Genomic DNA, 11365 nt, shown 5'->3' with positions numbered 1-11365 from the left:
TATTATGTAACATTTTATATTTTTATTTCATTTGTATTATTTGTGTATACTCAATATCTCTCTAGTTAAAGACTTCATAGACAGCACATTGAGCTGCAGCAAGCAGTCTAAACACATTCAAATCTGCTTTAAAGGATTCACTTCCAGAATAAAAATTTCCTGATAACTTACTCACCCCCATGTCTTCCAGATGTTCATCTTTCTTTCTTTAGTCAAAAAGAAATGAAGGTTTTTGAGGAAAACATTCCAGGATTTTTCTCCATATAGTGGACTTCAATGGAAATCAGTGGGTTGAAGGTCCAAATTTTAACTGTTTCAATGCAGCTTCAAAAGGCTCTACATGATCCCAGCAAAGGAATAAGAGTCTTATCTAGAAAATCTGTGATCTTATTAAAAAAAAAAAAAAATTATATACTTTGTGGTTGTTTTGCACTAGCTCTGTGATGCACGTCTACGACAAAAGGTCACACGTGGTTAGTTCTTCATCTGTGTACCAGTGTTAATTTTAACAGCAAAAAAATGTATTTAGTCTTAGTCATTGTCTTTTGACTAAAATGCCATTTAGTTTTAGTTGACTAAATATCATAAACCAGCTAAGGACCAGCATAAACCAGCAAAGGACCAGCTTAAACCAGCATCAAAACATACCTACCAGCATATGCTGGTTTTTTCACCAGGGCAGAGAGGCAAAACTACTGACCTGGGCTGCGTTTCCCAAAATCAACTATGGTCGCAAGTTCCCTCGTTACTAATAGAGTTCAATGGACCTAACCACCATAGTTAGCTAACGATGCTTTTGGGAAACGCACCCCTATTCAGGACTTCAAGTTCAGGTTAGTTTCATCTGTAAATAGGCTACTATAGTTTTGTCTTTGTTTACTTAGTTAAGTGCTAGCAACTCAGTAGCCAAAGGATTAATAATAGCTACTGTAAACTAAATTAAATTAATTACTATCATCACTCATAATACTCTAAAGGACATCATTATTATCTACTGTAAAGTTACAGTAGTAATTTAGTAAACAAATGTTATGAGACGTTTAGAGGGAGCTAGGGCAGATAACAACACAACCTTTACAACAATTAAAAACCATTGTTACTATAATTAAACCATACTAACAGAAATTAACCATGGTTTTGCTACACTAACCATAAACTAACAATTAAAATTGTAGTAGTTATTTTTGTAAATTAATCTGCCAAAAAACAAACAAACAAACAAACAAACAACAACAACAAAACATGGTTCATATTGGTAAGAGAAAAATATGACTGATAATGCAATAGCATGTTCAGTATTATATTTTTTTTTCTGTAAAGATATTGCCATGATGTAAGTATTACTGTACTAATTTTGACATTTAGGCAATTTAGAAAATATAGTTTTATTAAATCTATAGTATTTAGGTAATTTTAAGATAAAACAACACATGGTCATAATGCGATCCTTTAAATTGATCTAAAATAAATTATGTTATTGCAAACCAAATACAATGAGGTGATTGTTTTGCAAGAAGGCGGAGACAGTTATGTTCATAGCAGTAGATGGCTGATGGGAAAAGGGACAGGTACAAGAAAATTAGTGAAAAAAGTAAACACACACAAAGTGAGATGCAGAGAGATATCATGGAAAATAAAGAAACTGAAAAGGAAAAATGGAAGTGAAGGTGCAGTTCAAGAGAGAACCTTTAATTATTTTGCACAGCCCCAGCCAGTGGTTTTAAACCTTTTGTTAAATGTGATGGCCACACAAAAAATAGGCTTGTCCATGGTTTCAGAATTTGTTGTGTGTGTATGGGATGGCCTGGGTGAGTGCGAGATCTCCCAGCCTGAAATTTTGTCCTAGTCCGGCCCTGTTCTACATGGTGGTTGTTCAGCCTTGACGCATTCATTAGCTAACAAAATTTTAAATATACATTATTTTGTATTAAAGCGTCAATATGACGTGAGGTCCAGATACCAGCGTGACACTAAAACAGGTAGTAGTAATGGGTATTTTTACTTAAGTACATGTCTGAGCCCATACTTCTTTACTTTAACTTGAGTAAATAAGTATAGTCAGTACTTGTTCTTTTACCAGCATATTTTTAAACATGAGTATCTGTACTTCTACTTACGTGAAGAATGTGTGTACTTTTGCCATCTCTGACCACTTCTCATAAAGAACAAGAACATGGTCTTCTTTTCAATCAAATACCAGTGATTATAGGCAAATTATGCATTCTTTATAACTACTTGTTTACCACATTCTTCATTCTTTCAAGCAGACTTATTTATTTATATAAATACATGTAGATTAATCTTTATTATGGTTAATACGTGATTCAGTCAGGAGTGATTTTCTGACTTTCTTTTGTTGCTTGATTAACATCAGTATCAGACAATAGCAACTAAATTAGGTTGTTGTCCCTTTAAAACACAATGCACGGATGCAATGTTCAATGCATACGTTCACTTAAGAAGTTATCGACTGTGTTTACGTGAATACTCGTCAAAACTGACAATTCAACATCTTATTGTGTGTATTTCTCCATTCGTGAGACACGAAAGTGTACTTGAGTGCTGCTTTGGTGTGTTCTCACAAAACCAGACCAAACTGAGTTCTCTTTTGCGTTGTCAAATTTATCCATATGTCTGCTCTTCTCTTACTCTCAGATACTGACATTTTTGAACGTTTTATGAGACATGTAGTAAATGTATGCTAACTAAGTGTATCCCACCGGATAGATCAAAAGGCTATGATACATTTCAAATGTATGCATCTAACCTCCTAACCATGCAGCGGAATTTTTCTGAAAGAATCTGAAGAGTTCAGATGCAAAAGCCTCTAAATTCATCTGACGTATTTCTTTAAAATGATCATTTCTTTCTGGCTACTTTGTGTAGGTTTCTACGTAAGTAGTGGTACTTCTAATTGGGCTGAGGCTGGAATTTATCGAGTTTGAAGTAAAAGTATTTGATGGACGTATAATATGTGTCAGAAGCATTCACTCATTATCACTATCTCATTTTTGACCGAGATGGCTTTTAGCTGGGTTTTTTTATCTGAACTCTTCATCTCTTCCCAAATCATCCCTCCATAACATTTTGGTCTTGATTTAATTGGTTGATGTAAATATCAATAGATTTTTGTCATAGTTTTTGACATTCAAAACAATTTTTTGTTTTGTCATCATCTCGTTTTCATTGGTAAAAAAAATGTAAAATAATTTTAAATAAGTAAACTAACACAGCTGTGTACTTTAAAAGGGTAGAGTAGGAAACTCCATCTGATTTTCTCCTCCAACTTCAAAATCGTACAACGTCATTGTTTTACCTTTTTTGTAAAGGGCGTTTGACTTTCTTTGCATGTTCGCTTTGTAAACAATGGGTCGGTACTTCCGCCTATGTCACATGTGACCTTTCCAACATGACTACATAATACTCGAAGTCGAGCTAGTGCAAGACAAGCATTTGTGGTTAAGAAGTATATCAGTTAGATTCAAAAAAAAAAAGACCAACTGATTCGCCAAATTTTTCAACTGAAGAAAGACAGACATGATATATAATTACAATGTTCAGATTGCAGTCAGACTGTCAGTTTTGCTAGAACATCTCAGTGGTTGTCACGGTCAGGATGAAAGCTTATGTCAATTCAAAGTGCATGATAATTTTAAAATAGACATTACGCCAGTAATTGTTTTTCATGATGGCAGTTACAGTAGGTGAGTGGCTCAGTGGGGAGCACTGTCACCTTACAGCAAGGTGACAGTGGCTAAGCCAGGAAGCCTTTCTATGTGGTGTTTGCATATCCTTCTTTCAGGGTGGCCTGAGATGGTGGGATAGACTCCAGCCCTCCATGACCCTCCAGAGGGTCAAAATCAGTATGGAAAATAAATAGATGGATGTTTTACATGAGGGAAGTATCGAAATACTGTCAGTCCGGAACACGGCCTCATTCATTGGTCTAGATGCCAGAGCATCACGCATCCTCACTTCTCCAAAACAGTGCGCAAAATCAAGGTCATTTAGTGGTCCTGTTCTGGATAAGTGTGCGACTGCAGCAAAACAGTCAATGAAGAAGAAAGAGTTGGTATGCCACAAGAAGAAAAGCTTCATGGAGGCCTTTAAAAACACAGCAGCTGTTGATCATTTCACTCCCTGAACACTGGAGAGACGCCAGCAACTCAATTAGTCTCTCCAATTGAGTATAAATTCTTACATTTATGCTAAAGCAGGTGTAGTGGAATACATGCAGGATGCAGAGCCCTGAAAGGACATTACCTCAAAGTGTCAATCTCAGCTCCTGCGCTCATTTTTCCTTCACAATTATCTCAAAGGTTATTTGGGTTCCTCTCTAAGGCAGCTCCTCAAAAAACACTTTGAAAATTGAGTCTGCATTAATATTAATTTCCCACCTACCTTTGCAGGTGTAGCCTGGATATCTTTCTTTGTGAGCCAAATTATGCCAATTACGCCATTACGCTGCATTTCTGCACACAATATTTTTGTTTTGTTAAACTTTTGGTGAAACAGGTGCAGAAGCAGACATGTATTCAAAGGCAGAAATATGTTTACCTCTCGCTCTAAATATCATTCTCATTAATAGTGATACATTTTTAATGTGATTTTTTTTCTTTTTTTTTTTGAATCCTCACCGTGTCAGGGATGGTAATAACAGGCTCTGCAGCTGCCTCGGCTTTTAGTGAGGTACAGCATACCGCTGTGCGACCTGTGGACGACCTGGAAATGAATGACAGGCCAAGATGTAAAACAGCTCATCTACCCTAATTGCAATCCTTCATGAGTGCTGCGAGACGCTTCACCAAAGGAGCCAAATTAAATGTCACCACCCCTAATTTGCTGCCTCTCAGTATCACATACTGAGAGAACACTCGAGGTATCTTGTCTCTCAGCGCCTCAAGTATTTGCAGAGCGCAGCAACCTTTGAGCAGCGAGGATTGATTGATTTCTCCTTCTTTAGAACCGCAGAGGCTAGTGGCTTTTATGGAAAGACTGTTATTGTATCGCAGTGCGCTGAAGTCTCTGAGAAAGGTGAGGGTCTCTGATGCCGTTCCAAAGACTTCTACTCCTCACATGCACTCACATATGTTCATTTCGACTCTGAAGTTGTTCCTTGTTTCCGAAAAGTTTCATTTCAATTTAACACCCTAAATAAACAGAAACCAAAATAGCAACAGCCATTTGCACGTGCACTGAAATGGAAGTTGAAAGAGAGAAATCCAAACTGTAAATTACATGCATTTTGCAATGAGACAACTTCACTCTAGCCTCAGAGGAAATGATTCATGTTGCTAAGAGACCAAAAGGCCGAAGACAAGAAGAAAGAAAGAAAGAAAGTTTCATGTGGTGATATTAGATAGAGTGGCAGGTAAGTGGGTGGTTGGAGAAACAAAGTGGTTGAAAAACTCGAAGATGAAGAAAAAAAAGTGAAGATATGTAATGTAATATCAATAATAACAAGTGATAATGATATTAAAATAAAAGGATATTGAGTCCATAGCTTTACTTAGCTCGTATCTACATAAATAACACTGTTCACCAAAATAAAGGTGCTTCACGATGCCATAGAAGAACCTTTTTTTGTCTAAATGGTTCCATAAAGAACCTTTAAGATCTGAAGAGCCTTTGTGTTTCACAAAAAGTTCTTTGTGGCGAAAGAAGGTTCTTCAGATTATAAAAAGTTAAAAAAATAAAAAAGTGAACCTTTGACTAAATGGTTCTTTGTGGAACTAAAAATGGTTCTTCTATGGCATCGCTGTGAAGACCCTTTTAAAGCATCTTTATTTTTAAGAGTTAGAAAACCTTAAAATGACATTTAAAAAAAAAAATTTTAAGACAATTATGACAATGTGAATGGCATTTTTAAAAGAATTTTAGTCATTAAGATGAATCTTAAATAAAAATTGTTAAATGTTTTCTAAAGATTGAAAGATATCTCTTAAGTTTACCAAAATAATTTATTCAGTTGTAAATTAAATTAAATAAAAAAAAAATTATAAAGATAATAAAGCATAAGAGTAGTATTTTCACTAGCCATTACACCAGTCTTCAGAAATCATTATAATCTATCTATCTATCTATCTATCTATCTATCTAATTTTTGGGGTAATTTGATAAATGTAACGCTGAAAAGAACAGCATTTATTTGAAAAAATAAAAAATCTTTTGTAAGATTATGAATGCCTGTACTGTCTATTTTGAATTGAATGTAAAAGTACATATATATATAAAAAACTTTAATAAAGAGAACATTCAAAAGAGCAGCATTTATTTAAATACAAAATGTTTTGTAATACATACTCACACCTTGAGGAGGAAACAATTGGTTTGTAATTGTGTGGCTGTATTATCTGTTGACCTTTCCTCACTGGCTCAGCTCAAGACACTTCCATTACTCTTAATCAGTTGATGTCTGATTGGTTCGCGGCACCTATTATCCCCCTGCAACCAACTGTGCACAGTGATGACCTCATTGGTCAGAGCTCTGATCTTAACACCTCACCAGCCGTCAGCTTTGATTTATCGCTAGAAAATGTGAAGATTCCACATGCCAACAGGTTTAGTATGGTCACACTTTAAAATTAGGACCAATTCTCACTATTAACTTTGACTTTTGCCTCAATAAACTTCCAGTTTGCTGCTTATAGGTAGTTGTTAAATTTAGGTATGGAGTAGGATTAAAGGGATAGTTCACGCAAAAATTAAAATTCTGTCATTAAAGGAGAAGTCCACTTTCAGAACAACAGTTTACAGATAATGTACTCACCCCCTTGTCAGGGTCTTACCTAGCGAAACGATCTGTTATTTTCATTTCAAAAATTCAATTTAAATACTTTTTTTGAAGCAGCATTTAAACTGCATTTTGGAAGTTCAAACTCGGGGCACCATATCAGTCCATTATATGGAGAAAAATCCTGAAATGTTTTCCTCAAAAAACATGATTTCTTTACGACTGAATAAGGAAAGACATAAACATCTTGGATGACAAGAGGGTGAGTACATTATTTGTAAATTGTTGTTCTGGAAGTGGACTTCTTCTTTAATGACTCATTCTTATGTCATTCCAAACCCGTTCAAGACCGAGAAACGTAGTAAAGACACTGTTAAAGTAGTTCACTTCCAGAACAAAAATTTCCTGATAATTTACTCACTCCCATGTCATCCAAGATGTTCATGTCTTTCTTTCTTCAGTCGTGAAGAAATTATTTTTCTTGAGGAAAACATTTCAGGATTTCTCTCCATATAGTGGACTTCTATGGTGCCTGCGAATTTGAACTTCCAAAATACAGTTTAAATGCAGCTTCAAATGGCTCTAAACGAACCCAGCCAAGGAAGAAGGGTCTTATCTAGCGAAAAGATAAGTTATTTTCTAAGTAATATCACAATTTATATACTTTTTTATCTCAAATGCTCATGTTGTCTAACTCTGTGATGCACATGCATACTCTGTGTATTCTGGGTCAATACAATTAGGGTATGTCGAAAAACTCCCTTCTCATTTTCTCTTCCAACTTCAAAATCATCCTACATTGCTGTTTTACCTTTTTGGTAAAGAATGTTTTACCCCCTTTCTACATGTTCACTTTGTAAACACTTGGTCGGTACTTCTTCAGCAATGTAGTACAATTTTGAAGTTAAAGGAGAAAATGAGATGGACGTTTTTCGACATACCCTAACTTTATTGACCCGGATTACACAGAGTACGCATACACATCGCAGAGCTAGACAAGACGAGCATTTTAGGTTGAAAAGCATACAAATTGCAATTTTTAAAAAAATTTTTTTAGAAAATAACCAGTTGTTTCGCTAGATAGGACCCCTCTTCCACAACTGGGATCGTTTAGAGACCTTTAAAGCTGCATTTAAACTGCATTTTAGAAATTCAAACTCGCAGGCACCATTGAAGTCCACTATATGGAAATAATTACTGAAATGTTCTCTTTAAAAAACACAATTGTTCACGACTGAAGAAAGAAAGACTTGAACATTTTGGATTACAAGAGGGAGAATAAATTATCTGTAAAGTTTTGTTCTGGAAGTGAACTTCTCCTTTAAAATAGTACATTTTACATCAGTGTTGACGCTACAAGCTTTCGCATCAAAAATATCTTAATTCGTGTTCTGAAGATGAATGAAAGTCTCACACGGTTGGAACAACATGAAAGGTGAGTAACTGATGACAGAATTATTTTCATTCAATAACCCTTTGATGAATCTAGGATACGGTCATGCAGATAAGATATTAATATGTGCTTTATGAGTACTGATAAACAGCCAATATGCTAGTAATATGCATGCAAATAAGCAACTTAATAGTGAGAACAGTAAGATGACATGCATCCAATTCAGATGGACATACCATATTCAGACAGGAGTTATTTTAGACATTTATATTGGTATAATTGAGCTATTTGAGCTTGTCAACTAAGATTTATTTTGCCATGTCAAGCCTTATTTGCTGCAGTATTGCCAAAAAAAATATTGTCGCTGTATTGCCAGATTCAACTGAAAGTTAGTGAGCATGGTCTCTTACCTAACTGACACTCTTTGAATGTTCTGAATCGATCGTGGTTTCATCATGTACACTCACTCTTTCTATTAAAGTTATTTTGAAACACTCATTCTTATTTGAAGGCCATTACAGTAGACTTCACTTCATAACTTGTACAATAAAGTAAAAAGAAGTCTGAGGGAGAGTACAAATAATACGTTTTTCACTAGTTTCCATTTTGTTCCTAGCATGGAAATGATAGACATATAGAGAAATTAAATCTTTCATCTTTCAACACATGGTTTGAGAATTATTATAAGAATATTTCTTTCAAAGCTATATACTGCTGTTATGCTGAAAAGATCGTCCTTGTAGTGTTCTGTTAAAAGTGTCTAACAAATCTCAGCATGTCACTAAATACGTTCTTCAGTTTCAAAGAGTTTCACGTCTATGGCATTAGCAAGCACATTAAAGAGAATATAAAAATATAAACATTGACATTCTTTCCCACTCGCTCAGGATGAAGGTAACACTCACAAATGTGTTATTTTTGCTTCGGGGTGTAATGAAAAACTTCCCTCGCGTGACTGCAGACCCAGATGTGCAATTATAAGAGAAAGAAGGATGATATCGATCTGCCTTCACATATCAGTTGGTAACATCACATAACTAAAATGAAGTGGTGCTCAGTCCAGACAGCAATTCCTTTCATTAGCAAAAGCTCCCTAAAACATCAAATGGACTCCCAGTCTCTATAATGAGACCAAAAGAGTAAATATGGCTCATTTCTATCGAGCCAAAGATAAAACAGAAGAGATGTAAAATACCAGTAGAGAGCATCTCTAAAATAGTTTAATGACATGAGAGACGGCGCTCAGCAGGTGCTCTTGGAGATGCGTACAGGAAGCCGTAGGGGGTACGACATCAGGGAGCCCCAGAACCACGTCACCGGTCGATCTGGGTTAATGAGGGAAGCAATTGGATTTGTGAGGCCCAAATCTAACTAAACCCAGTGGAGAAGTAATATTTACAGGAAAGAGAAACCATTTCAGTGCCTAAAGGCTTGTATCATCCTCTAGTTCACCTAATGAGATTGTTAAATCAGTACAAATCTGCGGTTTCTTGTTGTTCAATAGAGTCTGAACCGTTTCTTCAGTCGAATCAACAGTGAATGTCTCAGCGAGTATCCCGTCAAAGCTGTCAAGTTACACAATACCACCAGTCCATAACTCTGACAGGGCCTGTACATGGACGCCTTCACTAGTTTCACGTTGAATGAACAGAAAGACAGCGCAATTTATACTGAAATGTCGATGTGTCCCATAGGACCTTTGTGTGTTTGTGTTGGACTGCCATCAGCGCTGAGTAGTGAACTCAACTGAGCTCTCAGCATTGCTTTTATGCATGTGTTTGCTCATCTTGGATCATAGCATCTTCCCTATGAATAAATGCATGAAGCTTTTCTCACAACCAGGGCTTTCGGCACAGTCTGAGATCTAAAATGCATAAACTCAGTCTGGTATTTAGCCTTTAATCACTGTGTGTGTAGTTTAGAGGGAGGGAAATGGGGCTAGTAGTGAGGATGACAAATTTACAATTTACATACATTTTGGGAAAATTGAGAAAATACAAAAAACATATACAAGAGTGCAAACACACCGCAAAAGAATATGTGGTGTAAAAGTGCGTTCAACAAAGACTTTTCGGACTTCTTGTTTTTTTGTGTGAACGTGTTTATCTCCAGGAGTCCAGGAACTTGGCTCCAACATATCCTCATACTGTGCCGCCTACACTACAGTTAACTCAACTTGCAGAACACATGCCTTGTTGACACACACATGAATGGAGTTGAGTGGGTTTTGAGGCTCTCCAGAGTAATCGCTCTCTACCTAAAATATTAATTAGAGGAAGAAAAAAAAACTGTTAATCAAATTTTAAACTGGAACTTTATAGAGCAGGTGAAGTTGCCAGGAGGGGATGCATTTTTCCCTATTCCATGTATCACACTGTAGAGGCTGAATAAGTTATTGTTTCAAATAAATCCTGATTTACTGTATTATTTACACACTTTAAAAAAACATCAAGATTTGTAAAGTTACTGATACTCATTTCATTTGGTAAGAAAAAAACACAAGGACACACTGGGATGAAGACTTCCTATTATGGCATGTAACAAATGTATTTACATTACCAATCAAAAGAACTGTAATGTTTTTTTTTTTTTAAATAAGTCTCTTTTGCTCACTAAGCCTGCATTTATTTGATCCAATATTTTAAAGTGTAATTTATTCCTATGATCAAAGCTAAATTTTCAGCATCATTGCTCCAGTCTTCAGTGTCACATGATCCTTCAGAAATAATTCTCTAATATGCTGATTACTATTTTTTTGTTAAATAAAGCATTATTATTATTATTATTATTATCAATATTTAAAACAGTTAAGCAATTTTTCAGGATTTTTGATGAATAGAAAGATCCAAAGATCAGCATTTATCTGAAAAAAAAGCTTTTGTAACATATACTATACCATTCGAAAGCTTGGAGTGAGTATCGTTTTTCTTTTCTTTTTTGTTTTTTGAGCAGCAAATACAAATATTAGACTGAAATTTTAACATTTGTACAAAATTTTAAGGCAAATCTTTATTAGGGACACAAAAGACACTGACTGCCAGGAATGACACACATGTAAAAAAAAAAAAAAAGAAAGAAAAAAAGACTTATAATATGTTGGGGCTTCCCTAAAAATACATGAAAGGTCTTGGACCTTTTGGAAAACTTACTTACTTCCTAACTTATCTTCTAATTGTAAAATATTTGTACTATTTAAAATAACTGCTTTTTATTCGAATATACTTTAAAATGTCATTTAT

This window comes from Labeo rohita, chromosome 3 (assembly GCF_022985175.1).
Source record: "Labeo rohita strain BAU-BD-2019 chromosome 3, IGBB_LRoh.1.0, whole genome shotgun sequence".
Classification (NCBI taxonomy): domain Eukaryota; kingdom Metazoa; phylum Chordata; class Actinopteri; order Cypriniformes; family Cyprinidae; genus Labeo; species Labeo rohita.
Note: the sequence above shows the minus strand (reverse complement) of the source record.